At 41.2% G+C, this 13,144-nt stretch overlaps 1 protein-coding gene across 1 annotated transcript in view; it reads left to right on the forward strand.

Moving 5' to 3' along the window:
* Positions 1 to 13,144, forward strand: part of MYO5A (myosin VA) — a gene marked incomplete at both ends in the record, with an annotated part of 97,016 nt that overhangs the window by 26,588 nt on the left and 57,284 nt on the right. The window lies entirely within an intron of this gene.

Here is a 13,144-nt window from a genome sequence, read left to right on the forward strand (position 1 = left end):
ATACTTTTTAACCATAAGTGGATGTTTAAAGAGGAAAGCACCAGATTCTGAACTGGTTTGTATTTATATGTGATACTGACAGCATTAAAAATAAATCGCTCGGCTTATGAGTGCTATTATAGGCTCCTGGTTGTGATGGTAAAGTCCTAGCTACATAATCTGCCTGTGGCTGTTGTTGACTAGATTTAAGAGGGAGCAGAGGGAACGATTGCACAGAGCTCCTGAAACGGTGTCTCTGAGGACACTGTAACAGCTGCACAGGAAATCCTCATTTCTTTACACGTTACATGAAAATGAGCTTGTCACCCAAGGAGAATGTTTATTAGAAACTTCACCCTGAGAGCCTGCCAACCTGAGGAGCTTTGGCAATGTTTCATTTCCAAGATAAAGATCTTTTGGGCTACTCTGTGGTCTTTAGTTAACAAGATGGTCCCTTGTGTCCTAATGGTCAGCTGCAAGCTACTGATACAGTTTTCCTTGTTGACAGTACAGCCCATGATCAAATTACTCCAGTAAAACTAAGGCGTATTTCTGGATTAATTCTGATCACCCTCAAGTATACTGCAGGAGGGGGAAGCACAGGGAGAATGGGTTGAAAATGATAAAATTTTCATCTTAGAAATTAGCTATCTGTTAATTTAAGAATCCATATGAGAGCTGGAACGGTGCAGTGACCTGCACTTGTATGTCAGTGATGGATGTAACCTCGATTCCCAGACTTGTTGTGAGTGGAATCTCTCTCCACTGGCTGCCTCCAGCCATGGTCTGAAGTGGGCTTAACTCTTACTTGTGTTGAAATTTCAAGTTGCCAGATCACCTGTATTCTGTGTGCTTGATCTATAAGTGCATGACAAGATTTGGAAATGGAATGATGCCATAACTGAAGCCTATGCAGTGAAGGTTTCTGTCTGCCACCATCTGCATTTTCTGCTGTCGGAGGAAGACTCAGGGGGCTGAGATTTTGGCTAGAGTTTCTGCTGTGGTTTTTCCTTTCTGTGTTAATTGCCTGCTCCTCAGCTCTCGCTGCACCCTCCAGCGGTTCTGCTGGCCTGAATAAGAACAAATAACATGCGGTGGAAGGTCCTTTTTGAAACAAATGATGTTTCAATTATGTAAGCATGGAAATGATCTTAAATAATCCTTTTGCATTCATGAAGTAAACTCCTTTATGTGTCTACAATGTTTATAAACAATTTGTTATTCTTTTATGAATAACTGACAGGACTTTCATCAGTGCGAAGTGAAATCTGAGCACACCATGACAATGAAAAGAATTCCTCTACACTGAAGTAACAATTCCAGTGTTTGTTTAGTTTCTTGATGTGTATTTCCTTTCTCTCTATTTTTTTTACTTGTTTGTTTTTAAGAACTTCTTCTGTCATTTGGACATAACTGCCTTTGCTCATTGAATTTCTTTTTCTATGCTGTTTCCAATTCCTTGTCCTGCCCTTTAACTTCTGTGATTTCTACACCCGGAACAAATCACATTTGCACCTGAATTATGAAGTTAGACAAAAATGTGCAGATTTACATTTCTGCAGCTGGTTATTTAAAAATGGAAATCAGGTTGTCTGTGACTCCTTCATTAACACTTCAGTAATTGCATTGAATATTCATGTGGTAGCTACTCATATGGCATTAATCTGTATTTATGCATGTAATTAATTGGTGAGATTTAATTTTCTGTTGTTTCTAATCTCTTCTAACTCCATCTTTAAATGCTCACTGGAATAATTAGTTATGACGCTTCTATCCATAAGGCTTCCGTGAGCTCTTCTAAATATTTACTCCTTAGGTCTTCTTGTTAACTTCTAATTTAGCGGTCTGAAATTTGTTCTTGCTAGCTTCATTACTCATCTGCTGTCACTGAGAAACTCCCTTACATGTGCATAGTTGTAACTAAATGATCTCTGTGGTCGTCTTCAGCCAGAGAAAATGCCCCATGACAGCAGTCGGGAAGCCAGTGACTGCACACTAAATACTTGCCTTCCATCTTCAGAAAAAATGCAGTGCAATAATGTTGGCCACTGGAATGACAGGGATAGAGCTTACATCTGATCTGTGCCTGAGAAGTGATACTCAGCAACTGTGTGGGGTTAATTGCGATATAAAGCAGCCCATAAGGATACCTTTGCGTGTGAAATTTTCTGCACAGAGTTAGCCAAATGGTGTGGTGTGTCTGGGCTGTGGTATGCCCCTTTGGGCATCCATTACTTCCTCTTTCAGCAGCAGTTCTGTCACCAGTTTCCAGTGAAAAGGAGTATGGCTCTTCTTTACCCAGAGCTGACAAAGAAATAAGTGATTGCTGTTTGCTTGGTGGCTTCTTACTGATTTCGGCACAGAAGAGTGTGCACAGCTCTTTCACGACTAATCTCATATTGAATTGTTCTTTCTTCTGTTTCTTTTCTCTCTGCTTTTTCCTTCTATTTCCTCCTCCTTATGTGTATCTTTTTGCTGTTTTTTTCTCTCTCCACCTCTGACCACTCCTCTGTGCAGACCGACAGTTTTGTTTCTTTCCTCTGCTGTGCCCAAAGTAAGCAATGATCTAGTTTTACCACTGCAGTTAAGTTGTGTTAGACCCAGGGTTATGTATGCCTCATGCTTACCAGTAGCTTCACTAGTTTGAGTTGTGTGATCTGGACCAGAGCAGATCTCTTCCTTTGTCTGAGCAGGAGGAGATCCACCTGTGAGTGTGTCCCAGTGGGAAGGAGCAGGATTGGTTGGATGGGGACCTGCCTGAGGGGCTCCCCCCTGCCACAGGGCTTTGTGCAGAACAATTTGAGGGCTGCTGTGGTTCTGTAGGAACAGCTGTAACAAGCTGTGCTTTTTGGAAAGAGCTGGGACCTGCACTCAGAGGTCTCTCTCCTCATTCGATAGGCAATGGGTGGCTTGGTTCCTTTGAGAGAACACATACAGGTTTGGGGCAATGTTTAAGGCAGATGGGTGATTTAGAAGGAAGTAAATTATTATTGAAGAACTTATTTTTGTCTCAGAAACATAAACCACAAACAGTGTTTGTGTGTGTTGAACTCTTTGAACTGTGATGCACAGTTTTGTAAGCCAGCATTTCCAAATTGCTAACAAAAAAGAAGTTGAGTCTTCAGTCACCTCTCTCTGTGGTAATGATGCAAATTGAGGCAAAGCAGCAGTTGGCAAATGCTTCATTCTTTTTGGAAAGCATCACAATTTCAGTAGGAATCAACCATCAGCAGGTGCAGCTCATTTTCTTTGTCATATTCAGCAGAAGCCTCTGTTTTTAACTGTATGGGTTGCAGTAAGAGAAGATGTTGATGATTATACTCTTGAATCTGCTAAGAAATGCATTAGTGTATGAGACTTATGAGTATCAGTTTCCTAACACTATTAGGGAAAGAAGTTCTAAATCACTCTTAACAAGAATCCTTTCCCTGCTTAGTAAGGGTATATTGCGGTAATTAGTATGTATTTTTATCAGCACTTGGTTGGTCTGGTTTTTTACATGCTACTTGTTGTTGATGACAGATACAGCAGAGTTCAGTGCTTTTCAGTTTAATAAATTAACTTGGAAATTTTCTGCTGATTAATTAGCAGAGTGCAAGTTGAAAGTAACATTTGCAAACAGAATTACATATTGATGAGATCCGTATAAAACTCAACAAATGCCAGGATGGAAAGCATTAGTGTTTAAAGCATCAATCTCCAATGTGTTGCTGTTTCTGTTTGGACAAAGTGATATTCAATGTTAGTGTGTATCTTTTTCATTAAATTACCTTTAATAAGAAGGCTGCCTCTCTGTTTTGTCAGATTTTTGGCATGTATCTGATGGCTCTCAGCTGCAGGAAGACTTTTCCTCCTGTCACTTTTTGTTCAAAAGGAAGCGTGGTGAGCTGTTGAGTAGGTGTTTTGAAAGCACCTTGACTGACAGTCTCCAGTTATTCCAGGCATCCCAACATGATGTCCTCTTACAAAAATGCACATTTGATCTGCTGCTGCTTTGCTTCTGAGTGTCTGATAAATGGGTGCTCTCTTCTCCCCTGGCAGAAGTCGGGAGGGGGATGATTAACAACATGTCATGGATCTGCATCCAGTGATGCAATGAGAGCCTGCTGTGGTGGGTACTGTACTGTACAACTGTACAACAGCCTTCTTTGACTTACGGCTTTGATGTATGACTCTTTAAATTAAATACCTTGAAAAGAGATGGCAATTTTGGGGCTCTATTGTTAAAATTAGAATGAAAAGGGATATTGTCCTTTCTGGAGAGAACAGATGACTTTTAGATTAGTCTTTTATACTTTTGGTCTGACATTTTATGATGTTACGGGTACAAGACAGCAAATGGGGTAATCAACGTAATATCAGGGACCTACTTGTCTAAGCAGTGATTATTTTTAGGCAACAAAAAGGGTTAAGTATGGTGGTAGCTGGAAGTGAGAGTTCATGTGAGGCATCCTGCTGGTAGCTAAGCAATGAGCTTTCCTAAGCTATTGCAGGAGTGACCTCTGACTAATCCCCAGATAAATCAGTTGCATAGTGCTGGCTCATCTTTGTGCTCTGGAGTGCAATCTGTCATGATTTTGCAGCATGTGCTGACCTCAGTTTTCTTCATTTGTATGTGTTGAGAGATGTTACTGTCAATTCATTATCTTTTCACCTTTTGCTGTTTTACAGTCAAGAGCTGTGTTTCCTGGATACCATTAAAATAGCAAGCGGCATGGTTTGTTAATTAAAACAAGGTCCATCTGCTGATTTTGAGAGTATTGCAGAATGTTTTGATGAAGCGGTTGCTTAAGAGGACCAAAAGATGCTTGTGAACTTAAGGTGTTTTGGAGTGCCTGAGTTTGCAGCTGGAACAGACTCAAGGGAATTCAGGTTATGTATAGTAGTAATATTTCACCTTTGTTTGGCACTTTCCATGGGCAGATCTCATAGTCCTCTACCTCAAAGTAGCTGAAAATATTGTCTACTGATAGTGATCAATACTATTTTTTCCATTTTATAAACTGAAACAGACGGGGGGGGGTTAGGAGAGCAACTTTGGTGAGTTCACTAAGGTGGCAAAAGCGGGGCATAGAGCCCCTGAATTGAATATCCTGACCCAGTGTCTGATGACTTGATCAGACCAGTTTGACAATAAAATACATGAGAATGGGATGTGCAATTGATAATGCAGCACTTAAGTGGGTTTCCTGGTAACATTCTCCCAAAGCTGATTTGTTTTCAGTGTACAAAAATTACCGTGCTATGTTTTGCATGTCTTCATTTCCTGCAGGGGTCTCTGTGCCAGGTAACTCATGGTGCATAGTAACGTTTGCTTTCCAAACCCCTGTCCTGTGGTCAGAGCGTCCTCTTTTCTCCAGCAGCTAAAGATGTCATGAAATACGGTTAGGCTTCAAAAACTATTTAAGCTCAAAATATATATAGAAGCGTGGTTAAAGAGCATGGTTTGCTGGACTAGCGTTTCGTGCCTATTCAAAATGAATGATTTTACAAAGAATTAATTTACTGCTTAGTCGGGAGCAATTGTTGTGACTCAAGGTGCAGCTGAACAGTTCTCTGATGTTTTAAATTGTGGTGTCTGTGAAGGCTGGGATGTGTCAGGTCAGAGCATGGTAGATCCAGACAGAATAAACTGGTGTGTGAGGGTGGAACAGACCAAGAAATGTGGGTGCTGTTGCATGCAAGAAGTGACGCTTGCTCCTGGGGCACAGCACTGGTAGCTCACTTTTTCTTCCCTCCATCCCATCATCACAGAATGGTTCAAAGCAGTCTCTAATAATAATCCTTAGTGCTTACGTAGCACTTTGCACGTTCTGGGCGTTTTACAAGAGTTAATCCACTCAACCACCTTTTGAGGGTGGAAAAAACACATTATCTGTGTCAGGCCGCACCTTTTGGGATGTGCCAATACAAGCGAATTTGGAGGCTTCAGCACCGGGAATGCCGGGATGACATGGCTCTGTGGGAAGGAGGGATTGTGCCTGCTGTGCAAGGGAACACTGTGAGAAGGAAACTTTAAAAGTGGAGAAAAAGGGTTTCCTGCAGTACAGGTGAAGGTAGAGCACTGGGTGGCATTTATTGGTGCTGCCTGGTTGTTCTCCTGAGGGAGGTGACCTAGGGAAAGGGCTTCAGCAGCTACATAGAGAATGGAAGGATGTGCTTGTGTTGTGTGGGCTATAGGAAGTGGTTGGAAAGTAAGAGGACAAAACGGGGGTGCTTTCCCATGTTAAATGATGCCAAGAACCAAATCCAGAAACAGGGGATAACAGAACTTTGGGCTGCAGAGAACTTTGTGATTAAATTGTTTGTTCAGAAGGCTGATGGAAGCTCAAGATGTTGCCTCCTACCTTCGATGCTGGGAAGGCTGCCCGAACTGGCTGCTGCTGTTCTCCACCGGAGCATTAGAAAACTGCTGAATGAATCCTTATTTATTTGTTTATTGAACAGTTAAATTACTTCTGTTTGAAAAGTTAATCCTGGGTTTGTAGAGTTGCCAGTTTTTATAATGGCTCCTAACAGATGCTGCACACCCTGGGCTGAATTTCAAAGGCCTTTGGACTGGACAGGTGCTGCTAAACATGTACAGCCTTGTTTGCTGCCACACAGCACCGCACTCAGGCAAAGGTGAAGCTAAATATATTGCACTGACTCATGTTAAGTCTTTTGGGTCTGGTGGGCTTTACAGCTGCCTTTCGTTTTAGGGTAAGTGTGAGAAGCAGTTTTGGTCTTTTAGCAAAGCAAGTAACTGTAACGCTGGAAGCATCACACAGAAGTGGAGCACAGTTGCCCAAAGAGTGAACCTGGGACCTGCACTGACATGGGACTAGGAGGGCAGGTGCTGGGGAGAGCACAGGCTGGTGAGCTCTCTAAATATCCTTGTGTCTCTCATTTCATGCTGAAAAAGAAGAGAGTGCTCTAGGGGGGCAAAAACCCCAAACCAAACCCAGTTGTATTTTGATTTCAAGTTTACAATCACTGGTATTTTTAGGAAACACTCTATTTATTTCAATGTTAATTGAAGTCAGACCTAATCAGTGGGCCTTCAGATGAGCTGTGCAAAACCATTTCATTTCATCTTATACCACAGATTTGTCCTTCTCTTGCTGCATTCTTTTCCCTGCATTTGTCTGCTGTGCATTCTCTTTCCTCCGTTGGAAGATGCTCAGTCCCTTGAAGGCAGTGCTCCCTTTAGCCTGCTGGGACTGGCCACCTGCAGCTGGGAAGTTCTTCCTGCATTTCTTGATAAATTAATCAGGCTGCTTTCTGTGAAGGTCACAAAAAACAATTGATACTAGAGAGAACTCTTAACTTTGTATTGATACCTGATGAAAGCCAATGGATTTCACAGGAAAGGAGTTTAAAGTCTTTCCTTGGATGATATTCCCAGACTGAGTAACCTGTTTGGAATGGGTGAAGTACCAGATGCATTTTTCTATTTCTGTTAACATCAGTACTTCTAAGTTATTTGGGAACATCAACAGAGCAGTAACAATGATACGGAGTGCTTTCACACTGCTTTTGTTTTCAGTGTGTTATTTTCAGTAAACTGATTTCCTCTTATCAGTGAGGAAGCTGTTTGGTAAAGTTTTCTGTGCTCTTGTTTTGTTACAGCTGCCTCATGGGAGAGAAACTGATCTTTATTAAACAGAGTTGTTTAGTCATGCTCTTGGATACAAAGATGAGAATGTTCTGACTGTAGATACTGCAGGTTATTTTGGTCATATGTTGTCACAGACATGCAGCGGGGATGCTGAGAGATTGATTACAAAAAATAGGATGCTTACTTAGGTCAGAGTTACATTTGCATTGCTGGAGACACTTAATCATGTCAGCTGCATGTATGTACCTGTATCCTTGCAGAGCCTGGAAATATGTTTTATAGTGCAGGGTGTAAAACATGTCATTTGGCTCAAAGTAGGTTTGTGTTGGTCCCTGGTTAATCCAGCAGCGCTCAGAGTAGCTGGAGCTAATGAAAGTACAGCAAGATTTCAGCGTTGCAGAATGCATCCTGTCAGACCTTTCAGCAGTGTCGCTGGGTTTTAAATTATTTTGTTGGTTTTCCTGCTGCAGTCATTCAGCTGTAGAATGGCATATTGCTAAGGTGCTTTTCTGTCTTTGATGGTCACAACACACATCAATGTTAATGGTAATTATGTGTGTGCTAAGAACAGGATCTATCCCAGATGTTCCCTGAGTCACAGGTTCCTTTCCTGGCATTTTATGTCAGGTTCTTAATCACTCAAAATTCACTGTTTTGAAAATGCGAAGCAATTTCAGGCTTACAGGTCTACCTTACTACCACAGAACTGCAGTAGAGGAACAGCAGTGGGGTAAAGCAGGCCAGACTATCACTGCTAGGTTAAAGAAAAGCTATTCATTTTGTTCTTGCATTGAAGCAGTAAGAGATAGAAGTATTTGAAGTTTGCTGGATCAAGCCTTTAGTGGCAGTTTGTGCTGTTTTGATTTAAATGAAAAATGAAACTGACACATGCCATGGGCTTGGTGCCCTTCACCGTAACCTAAACCTGTTATTCCAAAAGAAAAGAAAAAGCCAGTAGCAACTCCACAAAAAAGAAAGAAAGGCACTAGATTTAATTAAACCTCTTAGCAGTGGAGCAGTGGGAGGAGAAGATGACCTGAAGGTGGTGGCCTTCAAACCACCCTGACAAGAAGCTTCCTTAGAAACATCAGCTCTGTGGCAGTGTGCTCAAGGTAAACAAATGCAGATGATTTAGGATCAAGGGCAAAGTAAGTACTAATGGTCTTCTCATCAAATTGCTCTGTTATTTGGCATCTTCAATTTATATTAAGGATATCTTGCTCTAGTCTTTTCTGCCAATCTCATCTATGTTGTACGGCATTGAGACAACTCAGCTTTGAAGTAGTTCAGCACAGGCAAGCATTCAAAGTCCATATCAGAATCTTTTAAAATCGGCAGTTAAATACACGCTTTTCCCAGGTAGAGCTGCTGGTGGCTTGGGTACTAATGGGTTGATACAAATATTGAGGTTGATACCAATAGTTCTGTATTCCTTTTGTTCATTTTCTCAGGCTGATGTTTTTTGTGGTGTGTGTGCTTATATACATCTATTTGACATTATTTGCTGTGGAGTCATGAGTGTGAAAGACACGATCAAGTGGTACATCCGATGCATCAATCACAGGAAGCAAAAAAACAGTGTTGTGCTTTGATGATTAAATTGGATAGCTCTGAGCTTTTTTAATCTCCTTTGAAATGCTGATTGATGGATAGGTTTTTAACTGTTTTAGTATTCTGGCTTCAGAGGGGGAAGAAGGTATAGAGGAAGAAGGTAAACAAAGATATCTGTAGGGCTTTTTCAGTTTGTATGTCTTGTTTACCCTTATCTGTTTGGACAGTCTACTATGGAAATAATGGCTGCGGTGCAGTAGGTGCTTTTGGGTTTTGAGGGAATCAGCTTAAGTGGGTGTAGTGATCTTAAGGAATGAAAATAGTTTGAAAAATGACAGCTCTGCCTTTAATGTTAGTAATGTTAATGTTTCATTGCGTGATCAGGTTTTTTCTATTTTGCCTCAGTTTTTCCATTGGTCAACTGGAATCGTTAAAAGCTGCCTTAGATACTGACAGCTATCAAAGATTAGTCAGTGTTGGTGCAGCACTGTACGCATAGAAGGTGCCCAGTGACCTGCTCTTGCTTCCACTGCAGCCAACAGCTGTAACCTCACTGGGACTAGCATTTCCTGCATTCTTCTGAAAGCATCTCCCTTAGATTTCTATGAAATACAAAATTTAAAGTTAGTTAAAAGTATTGAATTTTAATGTATGCATGTCCTCAACAAGACTTTTTTTTGACATCTTGAAAACTAAATTATTATTTTTTTAAACCACTTTCTGGTTTCTTGTGTATTGCCATTTCATTCATATTGTGCAAAACCATTTTCTGCATGTAAGCTATCTCAGGTCAGTTTGTAGCACTCCTTTTCTCGAGTGCTGAACCTTCTTTGAACAGAAGCAATCCTCAGTGTTGCATTTTGCAGTCGTTTTTCAAAGCATAAAAAATCCTTATTGGAATGTAATTGTAATCTCAGGCTTCCAGGAGTTAGGTAAGTCTGTATCTGTTCTGTTTTGGCACTCTGGCAGTAAATTTTCTCATGAACATATTTGCCTGTCGACAGAATTTTGTAGGGAAAGCAAAATTGTCTTTAAAATTTAGCAGCCTGTGCCAGCCTATGCACAAATCTGTTTCTGTTCTCTACTGAAATTATTATATGAAAAATTAGTGACATTTATTGCTCATTCTATAGCCATTACTTGTCACAAGGAGTGAAGTTGTGTACAGCTTGGATACAGCATCTGAATATTACCTTTCAAAATTAGACATCAGCATTATTTTTGTGATAGATAATACTATATTAAATTACCAGTTACTTATTCCATAATTGGTTACTGTTCTTTTATTTAACAAGAGCTGTTACCCTCAGATAACTCTTAAAGCATATAGGCCTCAGAGAATGGATATGCAACATTTGTGAATCAAGTCCCCAGCCACTGCAAGTAATCTCAGCCTTTCATTTCACGTTTCAGCTTTTGAAATGTTTGGGCCTGTCATCTTAAAACACAAGTTTTATTTTGATTTCCTCATTCCTTTATTCTTCTGCACTGTTCAGAAATGGTAAATGCTGAACGTGACCCTGGCCGATGACTGAACATGATACTTTCTGTTTCCATGAATGGTAAACTGCTCCCAGTCAGTGGTTCAGTCTGCTGGGGTTAAACGTGTATTTTCAAGATAATCATCTCATTTTAAATTTTTTCAAAAATCATCTTTTAAAATCATCCAATTATGTACTTTATTCAGAGAAAAAGCTCGAAGAGGATGAAAAAGTACTGCATAGATAATGGATTGTGGCATCAGGCTGCAGAGTGGTGTCACATATAATGTTGTTGCCCTATTGACGTGTTTCATTGCCTGGAAGTTTTAATTACAGCTTTTTTTTCTGGCTGCTGACGTGTTAAGCTCTCAGAATGTCAGGTCAAAGGTTGGGGGCTAACAGTTAAACTAAAAATAACTTCAGAGGTGTTATTTATACCCGAGAAAGAACTCGGGCTGTTGTGACTTGTGTTTTCTGGGGATTTACTTTGTTTATTGTGTTTTTTGGTTGTGTTTTTAATGCAGCCTGATTGTGAATATTTCATTTGGCATAAGCAGAGGTTATTTTTTAGATGGACACTGCTTATACCAAGCCATTAAAAATAATTCTCGTGATATGTCATACGCTATCCAAGGTATTTTGATTCTGTTTTATTTGTAATTTTCTTTTCGTGTAGCATTTTGTTTCTTAAAAGCTTAATGACTTAAAAGAGCCTTCTGCTGAGCTGACACGGCTGCCTGGCAGGACTGCCCACCCTCTTTGACAGACTGAGTTATCTTGCTGTGTGGTAGGATGCTCACATGCCAAGTCTTCCCCTGGGGTTGTGGCAGTAACAGCCGCTGTTGTGTTTGGGGTGTTGTGTTACTCTGTCCTCTATCCTTCTTCAAATGTCGAGTGTGATCTTGGGCGTTCTGTTGTGTTTTCCTTTCTCTGTGCCAAAAAGCAGAAAGAATAATATGCTAGAGGATGGCCACTCCAGTGTGTTAAGGCAAAACAATGGACTAATGTGCTTTGGAAGACAAGAGCTGCTGTGAGCGTGGATGGAGCGCTGGCAGGGCGATGTGAGAGGACTGTGCTGCAGACAATGAGTGAGCCCTTTGTTTCTCATGATTGCTGTAGCTGCTGCAGGCACAAATACTCATTGCAGAAGAGATGGCAGCAATGTTTTCAGCTTGCACAGAGCCCGCCGTATCTTCTCTCTGCAAATCTATGAAAAGTGTATGTGTGTGCATACCTACACAGTAATGCAATAATGGATCCCTTATTCCTGGGCACATTAATGAGCGTTAAGGAGAAGAGTACATCTTCATATCTTAAGCATGGAGGAAGGAAACTCTAGTCTAATTAGCAACAGTATTCTTAAGCAGAAAGTTTTTCAACCTCCTTTCTTCATTACTGTCAAAGACATGGAGCTCCCTCCTCTGCATTGCTCTGAAGATCCTGGTGTTTCCTACCCCTCCCGAGCTCCCCAGGGGAGACTAGGGACTGCAAAACCAGCGTGCACCTCTCATGCTCTCACACATGCCCTTCAGGGGTGTGACATTTAGGATGAGACACCTTTACTTTGGTGTTCCTCTCTTGGCAGCAGAGTGGTTTTGTTGATAGTTTTGTCATAAGCCTATAGTACTGAGGTTGCACTGCTTTGTTTTCTGAAAGCCTTTTGTTCTTCAGAAACTAAGCTAAAAATCAGCTTAATCATCAGAGGATACATTTCATAGGACTTGAGCTTCCCGAGTCTTCATATATTTAATGATATTTAATACATGAAACAGAGCTGTTGATCTACAAATGAAAGGCTTGTTAAGTTGTTCCCCATCTCCTGTGTTGGGCAGCTCCTGAAATCAGACCAGAAGTTTCTTATTTTCAAATTATATGTTTGGGGGTTTTGCCATGGCAAAGAGCACAGGAGGAATGAAAGAGAGAACAATGCCAGTCCTATGAAGAAATTGTTCTCTCTCTTTTGTCTCTCTGCAGGAACTGTTTGTGTGAGAGGAAAACTCTTGTTGTTTGTCTCCTTTAAGCCTAGATGTTATGTGTTCGGTTGGACTTCTACCATGTCCTTCTGCTGCTCTTTTTGACCGTGAACATCCATATAACTCACTCCACCTCCTGACGTGCAGAGCTGCAGGCTGTCCCTTGTGCACTGGGAGGGGGTTCTGGGAGGGGAAATGGGGAAGAAGCAAGAGTGTTTCTTCTTCCTTTCCCAGCTGGAGAAGCTTATCATTACTGCAAGGCTCACAGGCTTCCTTCAGGAGTGTGCGCAGCAGGATCCATGGCCACTGTAATGGGAGGTGTCACTGGTGGGTGTTTTCACTGTCATGTGGCCAAGGCTGGCATCTCTGGCAGTGCAGTCTTTGAAACCTGGAACACACAACCCGCTACCAAGCTGACTAGTTGTGCTTTCCCACAACTTTCCCAGTAAGACTGGCAGCTTGGTGCATAGGAACGTGTGAACTGTGCTGTAGTCATTCACACCTATTGCATGTGTTAAATGGAAGTTGAGAACATAAAATTAGGTTGCTTTGATCTTCTT

The sequence above is a fragment of the Psittacula echo genome (assembly GCF_963264785.1).
Source record: "Psittacula echo genome assembly, chromosome: 10".
NCBI lineage: Eukaryota > Metazoa > Chordata > Aves > Psittaciformes > Psittacidae > Psittacula > Psittacula echo.